This window comes from Pollicipes pollicipes, unplaced genomic scaffold (assembly GCF_011947565.3).
Source record: "Pollicipes pollicipes isolate AB1234 unplaced genomic scaffold, Ppol_2.1 Scaffold_6686;HRSCAF=7923_pilon_pilon_pilon, whole genome shotgun sequence".
Lineage (NCBI taxonomy): Eukaryota > Metazoa > Arthropoda > Thecostraca > Pollicipedomorpha > Pollicipedidae > Pollicipes > Pollicipes pollicipes.
In genome coordinates, this window is record NW_023596921.1 from 824,307 (window position 1) to 841,511 (window position 17,205).

Here is a 17,205-nt window from a genome sequence, read left to right on the forward strand (position 1 = left end):
TCGTCATGTAAGCTCCTTTCCTACCTAATAAGCCTCAAGCAGCCAGAAACATAGGTAACCGTAAACTTTCATGACAGCATCTTAGGAACAAGACCAGAGAGCTCGTGCCGCAACATATAAAATAAAGGCAGTATCTTACATACCTTGGGCTGATCTATTCCACCATCTGTTTTGTTGATATCCATTTCGGCTCCCTTGTACGGCTTCGGCTTTGGCTAAGGTCAAAGAAATTGTGCGGCACCAAACGAAGCCAAAACACAGGCTCCGCTACATGAACATGTTCAATTGGCATTGTTCTAATGGTCGTGTAATATGATCATGCAATGAATGTAAGATGAAAATCATGACTACAGGTAATGATTGTATGTAACTTTCTGAACGCCTTTAGTTTTATTTGGAAAAACTTAAATATATGCCTCATAATATTAATAACAGACTGCAATTACTGGACTTCATCAGCACAGAATCAAGCATGGTGATCTGTAGGGGAAATGAGCGTACCATTGTTTTACATTAACTCGGAGGCTGTGTAAGTTCATAGATATTTGACGGAGGACCGACCATCTGCTGACCGACCCACACGAGTCACACCATTCTGGTTGTGTCAGTATCTGGATTCTGACCTAATCTCATCATTTTCAACTCTTGCACCACCGAGAGTTCTGACCGTATCTTGATTGGGTATCAACAAGAAGAGCACCATTGGATAGAATGTTGCAAATTTGACAAGCAGGGAAAACATGAGCACAGCATAGTCAAATCCTGCAGAGCTATTTCTAATTTTTAAAACGTCACGAGTCTTAGCTCGTTTTGGCTCTCCCACTCGCCGCATCTCAGTTAGAAAAAAATACGTATCCTCTTTGTTTATGAAGGGCAGCTGTTGCAACTCTGGCACTTGGAATTCTGCCAACATTTTAGGGAGACCTTGATGGTTGGATAGTTGGAATTCTCAGTGTTCCTTTTGCCTTGAAACCTAGCGGGGTATTTACTGCAAGCTCCTAATGTGGTTAAAGATTGTACCATTCATGATAGACAGTCATGCTATTCAATTGATGAGACATGGTATTGATATGGTATTGCAATGATGAACACATGGTTTCAGCCATTAGGTACCCATTTGCAAATGACAGGCAATCATCTTCAGCCGACATTAAAGCTTGATTAGTTGTAGTGGGCGGTGGTATCAGGACATGCTGACTGTTTGACAATGTGGCGGTGGACGTCTGTTCTGTATTGCAAGTATGCGCATCATCCAGCTGATCGCTTCAGCTGCCATACACTCACCTTCAAGCTTTGTGCAATTATCTTCAACCAACAGTGAAACGTTATTGGTTGTGATGATGGTGATGGAGGGACGCTAAGGGTATCGGTGGCGCCGGCACCAGCGACGCAACATTGCCGAGTGTATCGACAAAATAAAGTTGATCGCAGTCAACTTTTCCACTAACGATTCATGAATGCATCCATGGATAACTCATAGATCACTTTTACAGTGCTCATGGATCACTGCAAAAGCAATGCTTGAGCAATGCTTTCACACACATACATACCTAGGAGATCGGATAGATGTGATTTAGGTGCGGTTCCCGCGTTCTCCGCAGCACAAGATGCGACGCCAATGACGCCGGTGTCCGCGCCGTATTCAGCCACGTAACATTGATCCATATATCAATGGTACACATCGTGTCCTGATTAGTTCCGTTCTGGGATTTCAGTGTCTGTGTCAATTGGTAGTCCCCTGCGTTAAAGACGCTATGTTTATCGTCGCTCGATCTCTGTCGCATGTTTTTGACGGTTTTGCCACGGCTTGACTTCATCCTTGCTCATTTGGTCACCTTCTTTCTCCTACACCTTCAGAAAGTGTCTCCCTGGTAAACATAAAAGCATACCCTTTGCTGCGCGCGCTTAGGATAACACTGATATCGACGGCGTGAATCCTGACGTCGAAGGTCACGAGGGTTGAGCCCGCCCGGTGCGCTTATCACAAGGCCATTCACGTGGCCATATGTGCTGTGCACCTCAGCAAAAAATTGTACACCCAGGTTAACAGACAGACAGACGCACGCTCTGAAATAAGTAAATAAGATGCAGGTAAACAGAGGGACGCTTGATCGCTTATGGCGAGCATACAGATCCGCAACACGGTATGGCACCGTTTTGCACATTAAGTACCCATTATCAATAACAGCCGCGTCCAGCATGCAAGCCGGGTGAATGCCATATCATTGTTTCAGTGGTTTGATGAACAATGTGGGCGGGAGCAACACTAGAACATTACAATAACAAGTTTTTCTCTTCAAGACACGAATATGTGTTGAGCTGTGTTTCACTTATTGTGTGAGAGCCCAATGAGGGGTGCCCCTGTCATTGGTAGGCTGCGTATATACTAAGTGCGTACGGGCCTCGGTATGTACACAGCGGCACTCATTTAATTTTCTATCTAGCCGCCCTAGGCACAAGAGAAAATCCTAATTTTTATATTGCGGCACTTGAATGGTGCTTCTGGATGCTTATTTTGATGACTTCCGAATTGAGACTCTGCTTCTGTTCCTCCAATCTCCAATGTGTTCGTGGAACCTGGTTTTCGGACAACAGGACTAATTGATCCAGCATAGAAGGCCCGGCCCTCGAGACATAGCGTGCCGCCGATCCTCTGTGTGGTGTGCTTTGTGTGGCACTTGCCGAGACGTCCAGCATGACAAGTGTTGCAGCGTCCACGTGCACGTGGACGAGAAGGGGTGGTATGCTGATATGATCAGCATATATGGTAAAGTTGAATATATTTTCCACGCGGCTTCAAAAGTTTATTTTTCTTCACTTATAATAATATGCTGCACCTGTTGAAACATCTGACAAATGTCGTCAATGTCAATGATGACTTTGGCGACAAACCTGTTCAAGATATGCTTGTTGATTTGGTTAAAAATATTAGCTATGTGTTAGAAAATCTTGTTGACGTTTCTTGTTGATGTGTTGGAAAATCTTGTTTATGTATCATACAGTTTGGGTTATGTGTTGACATGACATACATTTTTGTTCGTAAAATACTTGTATCATCCACGTCACCGAGAACATATCGACACATGAAAAAGCTGCAACCCAGGAAGCGCATGATTGATTTTTTGCATTTCGCTGACACAAATATTCAACGCACTAATGAATACAGTATTTGCGAAGGATGTAAGAAATGGCATGCCAGAAATATTTCCATAATGCTTAGTGCTTAATTCACCATCAACTGTTCGAAGTCGCTCCGTTACTACGCCAAACAACGGAACAAGACTAGTGATGGGCAGGTAACACGTGCTGCGCGGAAGGTACATGCCAGACCCACGTGACCAAACCAGGAGCGTGAGGGCGGAATTCAAAATGATAATTTTGATGAGCCCATGGCAAAGTCTAAACGTGCTGAAATAGGCACGTCTCTGCCGGCTTCGAGGAGTTGCACTAAAATTTCCAGTAAACGGCTCTCGCTAATTGTCCGCACTTGCGTCCTTTCCTCGTCTGTTCGGTCCGAGTCCGGGATAGCCAAGAGATCGTGGTAGCGAGTGCGGACACCCGCTCTCTCCTCCTGGTTGGAGCCAGCCGGCGTGGCAGTTACCTCCCGCGCGGGACGGGTGCCATCGCCCACCACCGGTCTGCGGCTGTTGCTGCGCGCAGGATTGAGCGACTCGGCGTCCATGGCTGGCAACAGGCTGCAATTTTTGCCAAAATTCATCAGACATTTTGCAGCGTCAGTGGGTGTTGCCGCTGATGCTGATGATTGTTGTTGCAGTGCCTCCAGCAAAGGGCAATCGCCGCCGTATTCTTGTATGGAGATAAAAACTCCTGGGGCCGCCGTCAGGTCCTCGTCAGCCTCTTTGCCTGAAATCGCGATGGAATTCACATTGGGATAATTTTAAATCACTACAACGGGTAACGGCTATCTGCGATCCCTACGCCGCTAAGGCGACACACCTAATCCTCCTCGCGAACCATGAACGTACCCTGCTCACATAACGGCGGTGTGCATCCAATAACATTATGCATAAGCGGGTAATACCTACCAAATATATTGAGGACGATATCATCCAGCGCATCTAGCTGGTCATTGCCCCCGGCGCCACTCCGGCTCAAGCAATCACGCTTTTCTGTGGGTGGCAAATTGACGCAGTGGAGTGTTTTGGTCGACGCCTAGCGCAGTTCAGCTCGCCGTCCTGATCACATCTTTCTTGGACTCAGGATGCTCTGTTCAATGGGTTAATTTATGAGGCAGTCGGTGGCGTGACCATGGTGATGTCGCACCGCAACATGATACCGTTTATGATAATGGTGCTGATCCATCTGCCGCCTATCGATTGAATACAATTACTTAAAATCTTCACACTACGCCATAAATTGTGTACGACCAGAATCGATCAATGAATCAATCCAAGAGGATGAGATGTATATTAGTCGAATAAATCCTATGCATCGAATCATGGATGCAGTTTCAAAAATGTGTTAAATGGGGGCCGAATGGTAAGAAATTCCGTAACTTTCCACCATCAAATACCAACAGCATGGTTTTATCTGCCTATAAGCACAATAATTAGCAAAAGGAGCTGTTGAACGCATATTTTCCCAAGCTGTACGGTAGCTCTGCGCAAGCAAAATGATCAAGTGCCCGCGCAATATTTCAAGTCATCGCCATTTGCAGAGGCGATAAGATGTGCCTCCGCCTGTGCCACCGCTTCTCAGTTGGGATAGGGACCTGATGGCCTACCTTTCGTAATTTGTTTCCAGTCAACCAACGCAATGCCTGTATATACCTCCCCCCCCCCCCCTCTTCGCTTGCTGCCAGGCTGTTATCGCCTAAGAATCAAACATCATGAGCGTCCCGGAGGCTAAATTTGTCCATCAGTGTGTCACGTACTTATCCCAATTTGTTGCGTCAATTCATTTAATTCATATTCATATCAATTAAATCTAGAGTTAACAATACACACATTCACTGTCCTCACCCAAGCATAGTGCCATTCATTGGCAGGTTTAATCAGAATTGTTTTAAAATCTTTATTATCCATGTCGGCATGGGTTCTCTCCGGCAGCTCCCCGCTAAGGTGTGGTTGGCGTTGCACTCCATTTGACTTAACTGGCGATAAACCAACGATCATAGCGACTCCGTGGTTGTCGCGCAGTACCACCAGCACAGTAGTTATGACCACGCGAAGGAAGTAGATCAGCCAGGCGCCCCAATTACAGCAATTCCAGGACGCAGCCGACATGCGCGCTCTCGCGAGATGCCAGGCGGCCGCGCCGCTGCGAGCAGACGGCAGCCGCCACGGAAGGCCATGATGTAGTGAGCAGGGTGACGAAACAGACGTCCTCACAGCGAGTGGTACGGGTTATTCTGCCAGAAAAGTTACCTTGCGCTGGGGCACGGTGCCCTTACTTTAGTGACAGTGATAGCAATCTTAGCCCTGCAGTGAAATCAAGCAATCAGGGCCCAGCTGTGCCAATGACCTGATGCAATCATGAATTATGTGTGCTAGTCAAGGCACTAGTGATGTACGCATATCCCATGTTGAGGTTTGAATTTACACAGCAAGCAGTTCATGCAGGTCTTGCCTCGCGTAGACCGCAGCTGGTTGGCGTAGAGCCCGTGCCGGAAGCCACGAGCGTCCATGCTGGCCTTCACTAGACCCAATTGTATGGCCAGGTTCAGCGTGGCCACCCAGCCAGTCTGCCGTCTGGTCTGGCCACTGCACGACTGAAATCCTCCGAAAAGTATCTGCAAGGTATGGGGACACTATGTGCTCGTGGAATAATCTGTGCTAGTACATCACCCCATTTGTGATATTACTCGCGGATCAATTCAGATAGAAAATGGTAAAAAGCGTAACGTTATTCACCACGGCCGTCACCTTTGGGCGTGTCGTAATTACAGCAGGCTTTTGCTCGACCCCCCCCCCCCCCCCACTGTGAATTTACTAGCAATGAAGGACAGTTACCGTACCGGTAGCTGTCAGCAAAAGATTGTCTCGAAGCATTTCTGAATGTGCATACCAAGACGTCCTTGCTAAACTACGGAATGCGTAGGCTACATAACGAACGCGTTTCGAAGATATATAATACTCCATGCGCAAAGTGCTTGTACGAGGAGAATAACACCTAACTTATCCAATCTTGGGTTTCATCTCAAAACTGCATTGACAACGAAAGTTCTCAAAATTTGAATAACGAATTCTTTGAGGCTGATTATCTATAAAAATGCTTACGTCCTTGCTGTTCCGAATTCCCCTAAACAGCTGGGCCTTTTTCTTCAGTAAAATCACTCGCGAACTCATCTTAGACGCACAGTAAATGTGTAAGGAAGCTGTCTTTGTCGAAAAAAGATGCGTCACTGCAAAACACTTGAAATCTGGTTCATCGTCTGGCACTGGCGTAGCCAGAGAAACAAGCGTCGTAACCATGGCAACGAGCGTCGTAGCCATGGCAACGAACGTCGAAATGAAAGGAGGATAATATTTTGTCTTCCCTCGAAAAGGAGGAAAAGGAGAAAAGGTAAATATTGCCTTGAAGAAAATTATTCAATTGACAACTTACAATCTAAGACAGATTTAACGTTACAGCTTTAAGAAACTGGCTTAATGCGTAGTTTGTGAAATCGAAAGCACACATTAATACTTGGCGTAAGTTTGTAGTTTTGCTTTGAGAAACTGGCTGCTGGTGCCAAAAAAAAAAACAGGAGAACCAACTAGGTTTTCCGATCGGCCTTTTTACGCATTCTATGGTACATTACGCATGGCATGCTATGCATGTGCTTGGGGTAGTTGTGTTTGTATGGCTTCAATATGTGCCTTCTGGGCAATAGCTTAGGATCCTGTTTCAATGGCAATGACTGGGGAGGCGATGGATATCCGTGAGAGCTTCATTGCATGTACAATGTGTACTCCGTGCTCACTAAGGAGTTTCATGCATGGTTGGGTCCCTTCCTCCGCTGGGATGCACCGATAAATGCGAATTTCGGCTATACCAAAAGCATAGTTCCTGGCATTTACTTCTTCGGTATATTTCCGTCTTTAGGAATTACGTGGTGCTTTTTAGGTACACCTGAACAAGGAGTAGTACTCGTGTGATGATTCTTTCCAAGACCAATGCTAACTTGTCAAAAGGTTTTGACAAGTTGATACGATAGATAGGAGGGGATGTGGCTCGTATCGTCTTTACGTAAATCATATAACTTGCCTGTGCGTGATCACTGTGGTAAGATGGCCCTAGCTTCGTTATCTTTTTTATCACCATCCAGCGCTTCATGGATCACGCGTTTTCCACTGACCTCCAGCGTGAGTGTCATGTTGCTGGGTATCCATGCTGGTCTGTAGTGGTTCGCTTCCTGGGAATATAGCCTGACAACTAATCTCTTACACTTTTCAGCAAGTTTCATAAAATCAGCATTGCATGCTAACTGCTTTATACAGTTACGCTCAGACTTTGACAGCTGAGGCTGGAGAAAACGGTGGCTCTTGCATGCATCCACAATTCTGCATTTTACCTGCTATACCTTCTATGTCCTCTGAACCACACGGCAGTCTACATACAATATATTCTGCGGACCACACAGCCTGGCCAGCCCCACGCCGCGCAGACAGAAGGCAATCCACATGAGAAGCCAGAAAAGCCATCAGATTTGATGGACGAATCCCTTCAAAAGGCGTCGCTACGGCCCCGTTTTCCTGACAGTGACTGTTGCCAGGGGTTCCCCGCTCTCATTTCAGCTACCTTCCACTTTATACGGAGTACAGGCCAAAGCCATCAAGAAGACCTTCAAAATATCGTACGCAATCATCCAACTGGCTCTGTCAGAACTCAATCTGGACCAAAATAGGTCGTTACGAATGGTCAGAGCGCGGCGACCGCCCAAGAGTTTCCGTATGTGGCTCCAAATCGACAATTGGAGCTCTGGAGCACTGCCGCACCGGCCGACTGTGGTTGGGGCTGGCCGGCGCGGCAGGCCCTTGCTAGCCGACGGCGAGCGTGTGCGCCCCGGGAGTGGCAGACGTAGAGACCGGATGCCTGGGAGTGCGACCAGTGATGCTCGAGATGCGGTCCGAGCGTGCTGCGATGTGGAGAGCTGCTCTTTCGTCCAGATTTGCTACGGCATTGACTTACGAATTTTGCGTTCAGTGTCCGAAAATGCAAGTTTTTAAAGTCGTTATGAACATTTGTTGTGGACCACACATGCTGGAATTCAGCTAATATTACTGTTATTATTATTACTATTGTATATCTGTGTTTTGGTGTGTGTTGTATATCTGTGTAATGGTGTGTTGTGTGTGTGTGGGTAGGTGGGTGGGCGCATGCTTGCGTGCTTGCGCGCGTGAGTGTGTTTACCCATTGTCCTGTATTCTTGCCATCTTTAAAGAAACGTTACATTTATATTTTAGTAGTGAGTGCTGCCTATACACACGGAAAACCAGAATCGCATTGATGTCAATGTTAGTATCTGAATACAGAGAGAGAGGGAAAACATTTTCACGCAACGTTTTCCAGAAGCAAGAGAACCGAACTAAATTGGTTCCTTTGAATGGCTTTCCAGTGCAGATATTGCAAGGAATCAATCTCGTCTCAGCAGGGTCAAAGCCGCGTAAAAACATATTATGCCTCGCCTTGAACTGAAAAGCTTTACTCAGACTCCTTACGTATTGACAAGCAGCTAGTTTGTGGAGCTAGCCAGAGCCTTTCACACCCTACATTTGGAAGGTTGTTGATGTGTTCGGGAACCTGGAGGGGCTTCATGTTAAAAACCAACGCTCGTATTGAAAAGAATTACATAAATTTGCAACCAAACCCCTAATGGAAGGGAAAGGAGATACGAGGGGATGGATGATGAGGATGATAGGGAGATTTTCATGGCAAGCTAAATACTACACGCCCATGAAGTTAAACGAAGTGAGAAGAGGGAATAGGGGTAAATACGGAGGCAGGTAATCGCATTGGTGACTTCGTTGGGATCCAAGTCGGTGGATATTGTGAAGCTGCAATTATCAAACAGTGTGCCATACCATATGACTTGATTGCCCGACCGTGTCCCGTGGTCACCCTGAAAGACATTGGAGCAAACTGCAACTTTCCAACAGTAAAACAGTTGTTCCAACAGTTGTCAATTTAGGGGTCCATTCTACGATGGGAATAGTCTGGCCATGTGTGCTTCTTTGATTCTGTTGCATTTGTATCTTAATTTGAGCATCCATCTTTGAAATGAGGTTTAGTCCTTCTTTGGTTTGGAAGCAAAAGACTTCGTCGGAGACGCAACAGCAGCACGTGAGGAGAGAAAACTTCCATTGTGAATTATTACTTTTATTTTGTCATATAATTATCATATATACAATAATTATATATTGATATATTAATCATATGGGTCATGTTATATAAAAATACGTCATAATTATACATTTTTTAAAGATTTGATCCGAACCCTTTGAATCGATGGATTTCCGGGAACAGAGCTCACGCTAAGCAGTGCTTGTTGTGTGAGCCCTGACCCCTACCATCTGATCGCGCAATTCCAAGTCAACGGCAGAATTTAGCGGCGAAAGCTTAACGTGCCGCAATGCTCGGCACGGTCCGTTCTGCCCTCTGACGTCAACTGACCTTTAGCGCGACCGCTGCCACCGGCCGCAGGCCATGCTAATCAAGGGCAAATAGCGAGCACCCTAAAGCGACTCGAACCCACCCCGCCACGGGTGGGTGCGTCGGATGGCAGGCGCTCTAACCAACTGAGCCACCGGGACGGACAAAATTATAATATATTAATAAAGTTATTATCTTTTTATATATAATATAAAATCCATAGTAATTATACTAATGCATTCTAGTATATAATTATTACAACAGCGGCACGTGGGGTGAGAAAACTTCCATTGTAAATTGTTTCTTTGTACAGTGGGCACGACTGCCTGAATAATGTTTTGGTGAGATACATGTAACTTAAAAACATTTTTCGAGGCTCATGGTGTAACATGCGTGAAGAAAAACACAGACACAGTGGCCTATGAGCTAAAAAATGTTTACGGACATTCCTTCTAACCTACGGATCGCTGTAGTATTTAAGAGCTTGATTTCCTACCTATTCAAGTAAAGCCATTTACTACACGGTATTTTACCCTGCAACAATGAAAATGTGACTTGCCCGTGAACTTAAGTGGTAATCACAGGTCATAAACAAATTGATGAGCGAATGAGCATTCATTTGACATTGCGGCTTATTGTGCCGACAGTGATGATGTTGCGTTATTTGGCACTTCTTCCTGATACCGAAAATCGCCCGCATCCTTTGGGCCCCAGTGGAGCTTCCCTTTGTGTGGAGCCAATTAAAGTCGCAGTCTGTAGTTGCTGGCCGATGGCAAGGCAGGTTCCAAGATGCAACTCAGAATGGTGGACTTAAGATGAGGAGGGCAGATTAATGGTGTTCGACTGAACTTGGGTCGCATGCGCATATTCCTTCCTCTGTATATTCACCATTTTTCAATAGGCGTTATTGACCCACCAAATTACATCCAACTGGAAATACATTGGATAAAAAGGGCTCACTATTGCGTGATTTAATGTATTATGACCCCCGAGATTTTTCCATATCTGCCAACCGGCGGCTAGCCACAGCCGCGTCATGACCATACATGGCGGCCGCACGTAACAATACTGCGTAAAATTGTCCGATGAAATGAATTCACTTTACTGAGGAGACGCGGACAAGCTGTTTGCCGTAAGCCAGGCTCACTTAACTTCCTTATAACAAAAAACAACCTTGCAAAACATTTGGCCAACTATTTGTTTCCAAGTTGGATGGCGGCGGCAAAAACGTGGTCGACTTCGTTCGACCCAATCTGACAGCTCAAGTGTAAAAGATGCGGGGAAATCGCAAGTGCAGGCTCTAAATCAGAAATATTGTCATTTTTCTCTTTTTTGGATTTTCCTCAGTTCATCGGGTATGAAGCTGCCGAGAATTCCAGGGGTTCCCATTCACCGCCCCTCTCCCTCTACATGTTTGGTCGACGTTGTGCCGGTGACGGTTACTTCTGGCATTATTTAAATAAAACTGACGGGCCGTTACCTGCAGCCTTTTGGCAACACAGCGTGAGATATTGTCATGGCTGCTTACGGACCGTGCGCAACCGCCGCCGTTAGTTTGATTGCGACGGCCTTGTTTTGATAGTCCGGTGGTCGTGAGAGCCAGTGAAGGGCACGGCACAGCCAGCAGAGAGTCCGCCAGTGGTCTGGCACGCATCGGTAGGCTGGAGTCTGGCTACACAGGCGTGGGGCGAGTCGTCATAGTTTGGCTCTTCTCGCTACCCACTGCAGTCATTGTGAAATATCGCAGCTTGAAACGACCAAACGCTGTTGAATGCGCCGTTGATGAGCCCAGAAACGCTATGAGTGACGGCGCGTTCATAGACATGACTACAATTACACGTCCGAGATGTCAGTTGATGACAGCAAGGCGCGCGCTGAGGCGTGGTTGTGATGCGATGTGGTTATTTCGGAACTGCTTGTGGCCGTGCACCAGCCATCTTCAGGATACGCCAGTGGTCTGTGTAGGTCTCAGCAGGCTCTGCCTTGAAGATATCGGTGCTGTCGCGAATCAGTGAACGACCGTGCAGTTTTCAGCAGCGCTGGGCGTCCTTCGCGCCGCGCTGGGGCGGATATGGGCTGTGATGGATCGAAGTCAAAAGTAAACTACCTGGCGTTATGCACTGACCGCGAGAGAGTGCGCGTAGCGTCATGCGTAGGAGAGATACTAGCTCACTGGCGTAGCGGAATTTGTCTCGCAGCGATTACAATTGCTGTCCGGAAACCCCTGCTTAACTCGCGATAGGCTTGACCACTGGCAGCTTGTGGCTCCGATCGCCGCTGGACGATATCAAGCGGTGGCGGGACAGGAGCTGGGTCGGACAGGCAGCCAGCTCGCCCGCATTTGTTGTCTAACGCGTGGAGCACCTGCCTGTCACCTCGCCGGAATGACGCACCGGTCCGGCGGGTCGTGCTCGTCCCCGTTCTCGACGAAGACGATGTGCGTAAGCCCGTTTCGGGGAAGGTGCGACTTGACGTCTTGAGTGCGGAAGCGATAGCCTCCCGCGACTCGATGCCGGTAGCTTGTGGGTTCCAACGCTCATGCTGATGTTTTTTATAACATGCGCGAGGGATTCATAGAGTTATCTGTGGTTACGGCAGGATGCTTCGCGTGACGACCGGCGTCAGGGTCAGGATGAGCCAGGGCTCACTGCTGGGAAAGCCCGACGTGACCCTGTCGGGCGTCTGAGGCGGATCTGTAATCACCTACAAACTGATGTGTAATTTCTCCGGCGCGCTGCGCTTCCGCTTCAGGTACCAGAAGGGCAGCGGTGCCATAGCTTGCGTCATTACATCCATGAAACTGTTTTGTATCCTCATGTACGTAAGCAGCTAACCGGTGAACTTTTCGAGGAGCAGTGCAACTAGCGGCCGACTGCTCGATGCCGGCCATATGTCAGCAGCACGACGCCACCCCAGACGATGGATAGGTCGGTCGCCACTGTGTCATCGTTGCACGCGCCTTCAGCTGCCCTACGGCAGCCGCCGGCGCCCCAGATGTATTACGACATTCGCCGATGCCCCCAGCTGCCCTACATCTGTCGACGCCTGCAGCTGCGGTGCGACAGCCGCCGACGCATCATCTGCGCCGCTGGTCTGTCCACAGAGCACGTTCAGTCCGCTTCATGTAGCTTAGCTGATTTGTTATCAGCTTGGTCATCGTCCTTGAACTGCCAGCGCCGTTGTGACCCTCTGGAGTCGCACTGCGGTTATATAGTAACTTGACCAATGTGATTAAGAGGACAGGGCTTTACTTTGTGTGGTTTTCATACGCCACTTGATGTTTTTCATCTCTGCCGCTTTCCATTTTTTATCGCATAACACGAAACCCATTGACTCGAGTTAACATTAAGTCACATGCGTTGGAACGATTTGTAATAAATACGTGGTGGCGATGGTGTCACAACTTGGTCACGGGGCATGATTTGGATGTTTTGAGCTCGGACAGTCACAGCTTACACTTTATGCTGCGTTATCAACCTCCAATATAGCAGATGGTACTGTTTAAACGACGTTACGGATCAAACGATGTCCATATTGACGGTATTCAACGTGTCAAGCTGGGTTAAAGGAAATGTTCCACATTTGAAGATATTGGGGTAGACATCGGACATGATGGGAAAAGCTTTATTAAAACCATTGATAATCTTTCAAGGTTCAAAAACGACCCAAGGTAGCAAAATTTTAAAGTTTGTAAAAATGCGCCCCATTACGTCATTGTTTGATGGCGTACTGGAATGATTTGTGACGACAGTAATACCTGGCAGCATCTGGCAGCCAGAATACTTCAAAACACACGAAAGCTGACGCCAACTGGCCATTCTCGTCGCCGGCATCGTGTTGGGTGGCGAATTAGTCAACGGCTTGTTTGTGGATTTTTTGTCTTGGTAGTGGTCGTAACAGAAGTTTTGGTCGGCTGTTTGACGCACACAACGTAGCGATCGCCAGCTTTTAGGGCAGATTATTAACATCACAGCACGATGTGCTGTGGACAATGTCATGTAGCGTCGTCAATCTTACCGAAACCTGCCAAGGACTGTTGAGGATGTCAATGCTGAATTGCTGACTTATCCTTTCCTGCAGTGCTGCAGTCCTGACATTGATATCATGTGATGTGCGCAGAACGTACTTTCTTTATTACTTGTAACTGGAAATGCAGTTGCATGCAAAAGTTGATAAATTTGTAACATTGTTATGAACTGATTGTCAAAGCATTGCTATTGCAATGGTAAAGATGATAAGGTTGGGCCACCAGAAATATTTTTCTTGCTTAGGATTATTTATGCAATTAGTAATTATCCCTGATATAACCATTGCGGTGCAACAGCATTCTCGCTGTTTATAGTCCTTTGGTGTCTTATGTTATTTTATCGGGAGTCAGTAGGCTTAAAGAACACCAAAGCGATGTTCTCTCTCAGAACAACAAACCTCGCACGCACTCTCGCCATCACATCAAGATCAATACAAGCCACTGGCACGCACCACTAGTGATCACAACCATTGCAAGCGCATGATTCATTAATGCCAAATAAATGTGACCCCACATTGCACAACCCGCGGAACTACCAAACTGCAGGTTTTCTCGCAATTTCCGCACAGATTTTCGGTTATAACACTGCATTTCACCGCGAGCCTCCCTCAAAACGAAGTCCCAACGAGGGTCCATTGTAATACAGCTCAGGAGTTTGTACGTGAAGGTTTGTAGAGCTTGTGCAGTTTTTCTGCTCAGGATTCAAATCTGTCCTACAATGTGTGTTAAATATTTAGTAAAATATACATCTAAATTACTGTAATATTCCCCTAATTTTGTAATGTCTTGCTAACCCATGAACCCGTGCAAGGATCTTTGCTCAGGCACACAAGGCATCAACTGAGCTGTCGGTAAAAGATACGTCAGCAGAAGGAAAAAACACCAGCAGGAGAAAAAAGGCACATTTACCATTAAGTCTTCTTTCTACAACAGTCGGGAAAGCGCCATTTCGTTTTACTGTGCCGTACTTTTTGCAGACAGCGGTGTTTTTCTTTAATAACTTTGGCCCATGGTTTGGATATAACGAAAAACGCCCCGTTGACGAGAGCCGCGCAACCCGAAAGTGCTCACGTTTACGTTCGCGACACGCATTCGGCAGCGAAATCTTACTAACAGCCAATCACCTTCCTCGGATTTTATCGTATGTCCCGCATCATCGCTTTTGCGAATGTACCAGCGGCCGTGCTATTTTTGACCATAAGCAGAAAACAGCCTGCAATATCACGACGATCGTATGACGTTTCTATGACATCATCGATGCGAAGGTGGCCCTGAAATAGCCTTCAAAAAACCGTTCCCCTCTCTTGCGGCGTGTAAATTGGGAACCAGAGGGCTTTGTGTCTTAAAAAGGGCATTGGCGTGAACTGTATCAAAAGGTCCTCAAGATGGCTATTTCGGTTCAAAACACCATAGAGAGGTGGAGCATTCCCTTTAGTGATCACGAGTGAAGAAGGCTGAGCAAGGGTAAGCAAAAAAATACTTTTGAAGACCAAGGCACGTTAACCCAGAAAATGATCCGAATTTTATGAATGATGTCAATGGTGTAAGTTTTTAAGTGCATTTGCAAGGAATACTACGTCAATACATGAGACAGTAGCCTCATGCCTCGTAAAAAAAACAAGAGAATGGAGAGCTGGATGTGCTATTTCAGCCGCATACCTTTATCGAAATGAATGATGGAATTACAACTGATCCGGTTCCTGTGTTTCGTGAAACCCTTAACGAAGATCAGTGTGTTTAGATGTGGGGGATCGCATGATTTATTATTTTTGACACCATTTGGTGGCAGTGTCTATGCAGATTGGGCAGATTTCCCGCATTCAAGTGTTATGACTTTCAAGTGTAATATTTTGCTTAACCTCGCTCAACCTTCTTCACTGGTGATCATGATCCAAGTTTGAAACGTGAAGTACTGCCAATATGGCCAACGTTTGCCCTTTACCGTCCTTTAGCAAGTACTTCCTGGTATATGGTAGGTCGATAGCTCAGAACAATAGGGCTGAACTTATAACGCAAAAAGCAGGAGCTGAAGACCTTCTTGCTGTTGACAAAGAATGCCATTTGATCACCTCGACGCCCCGCCACCATCCTCAGCCACCACACGTCGGCTGTATGTCCCTGCAGTCAGTAGTCTGCTCTCCCAGAACAGTCGACTTCCGCGAGCAACAGGCGCTGATTGGTGCCCTGGTACGCGCTGATTGTGTTAGCGACGCGCGCGCGCGCGCGGCTGGGGCGAAAAGCGTGCTGGCTCCAGCACGATGTGATTACTCATGGCGCCCTGGGGCCCATTCATCTTGTATCTGTCGGTCAGGTTAGACCAAAGGATATTACCGAAAGGAAAATAGCTGAGTAGCGTCGGTAGCGGATGCGGGTCATGGACTACCGTCCTTCCAGCCTCGGGTCGCGCAAAGGCCATAGACGGTCGAGCATTCTACATTGCGTTGGTGTATAAAACGTTGGGGCATGGACCTCATTATAGAGGAGAGAAGGGGAACGGAATCGCACGTCTCTCTAACTTGTGTCGGGTCTAGCATTACGGTCATAGTGTTACATCGAAAGAGATACCTCAAAAACCTTAACGCCTTTTTCAACTGTCGGGACGAAGCGGGGCCACTGGCTGAGGGCGGAGGCACTGGCTCGGTACCAGCATCTGTCCGTTGAAGGCGCCTGGGTAAAACACTCGGGTGCATACCACCAAGATAAATGCTACTCCATGGTACTCTCCATTTCATTTATGCCGCATAATCTTAGCTTCCGTCGACCGCAGAAGGTTGCATGCCTTGCCGCTCTTCCCCATAGTATGACGCAAATACCTCCACAACCTCAGCTTTATAGTTGGCAAGCGTATGTGTTTTGCTATCCCGTCCGCACCAACTTGAGCTCACATGTAACTAATCAGCCGTCTTGCCCCATTCTTTGAAGTCAAGCCTATCTTGTTTGGCACGCATTTTCGAGCACTTTATACCCTCTTCTTGGCATTCAGCCTTAGATGTTTGCGAGCTGAGACCTGAACCATTTGCATAATCATGTCCTTTCCACGATGGATCACATGCATACCTTAGCTGGCCTGTGCAGCGTTAACTATTCGTTTTCTCCCTAAAATTCATGTTTGCTAAATGGCACTCCGGCCCAATACAATTCAAATAGTATGCGGAAGACAAGCCCCGGAGGTGCAGCGTACAGACGTAATGATACTTAAAATCTTAGACGAGAAGTATTGTCATTAACATCGGCATACTGTGAAGTAGAGCCGCAATTTCCACCGTCCTGTGTATCATGCAGACACCGAACAAATCGATTGTTGGGAACTTGACACATTGATACGGGTGTTTGCACAAACCAATACTGGTTGCGTAAGCGGGTTACAAAAAAAAGTAGGGGAGAATCAAAACAGACGCAAAAAAGCGAGAGTTCTTTGCTACATTTATTATTTCCTCGAAATGTACTGCGAAGGTAATTGAAATATACAGCACAAATCTGTTGCAACGATCCATTGGTCACTTCCCTTAAAAATAGAGCTGTGATGCGATGTACACTAGTTTCGTGTTCTGACACTGTCATGCCGCGCACCGTGGGCCTCCAAC

General features: G+C 46.9%; 1 long non-coding RNA gene across 1 annotated transcript; it reads right to left on the minus strand.

Moving 5' to 3' along the window:
• Positions 1 to 2,818: 2,818 nt before the first annotated feature.
• On the minus strand, positions 2,819 to 6,380 carry LOC119108465 (uncharacterized). Its single transcript, XR_005095296.1, has 3 exons — positions 6,240 to 6,380; positions 5,563 to 5,752; positions 2,819 to 3,864 (listed from the first exon to the last, which is right to left on the minus strand). It is a non-coding gene; the product is annotated as an uncharacterized LOC119108465 (long non-coding RNA).
• Positions 6,381 to 17,205: the final 10,825 nt, after the last annotated feature.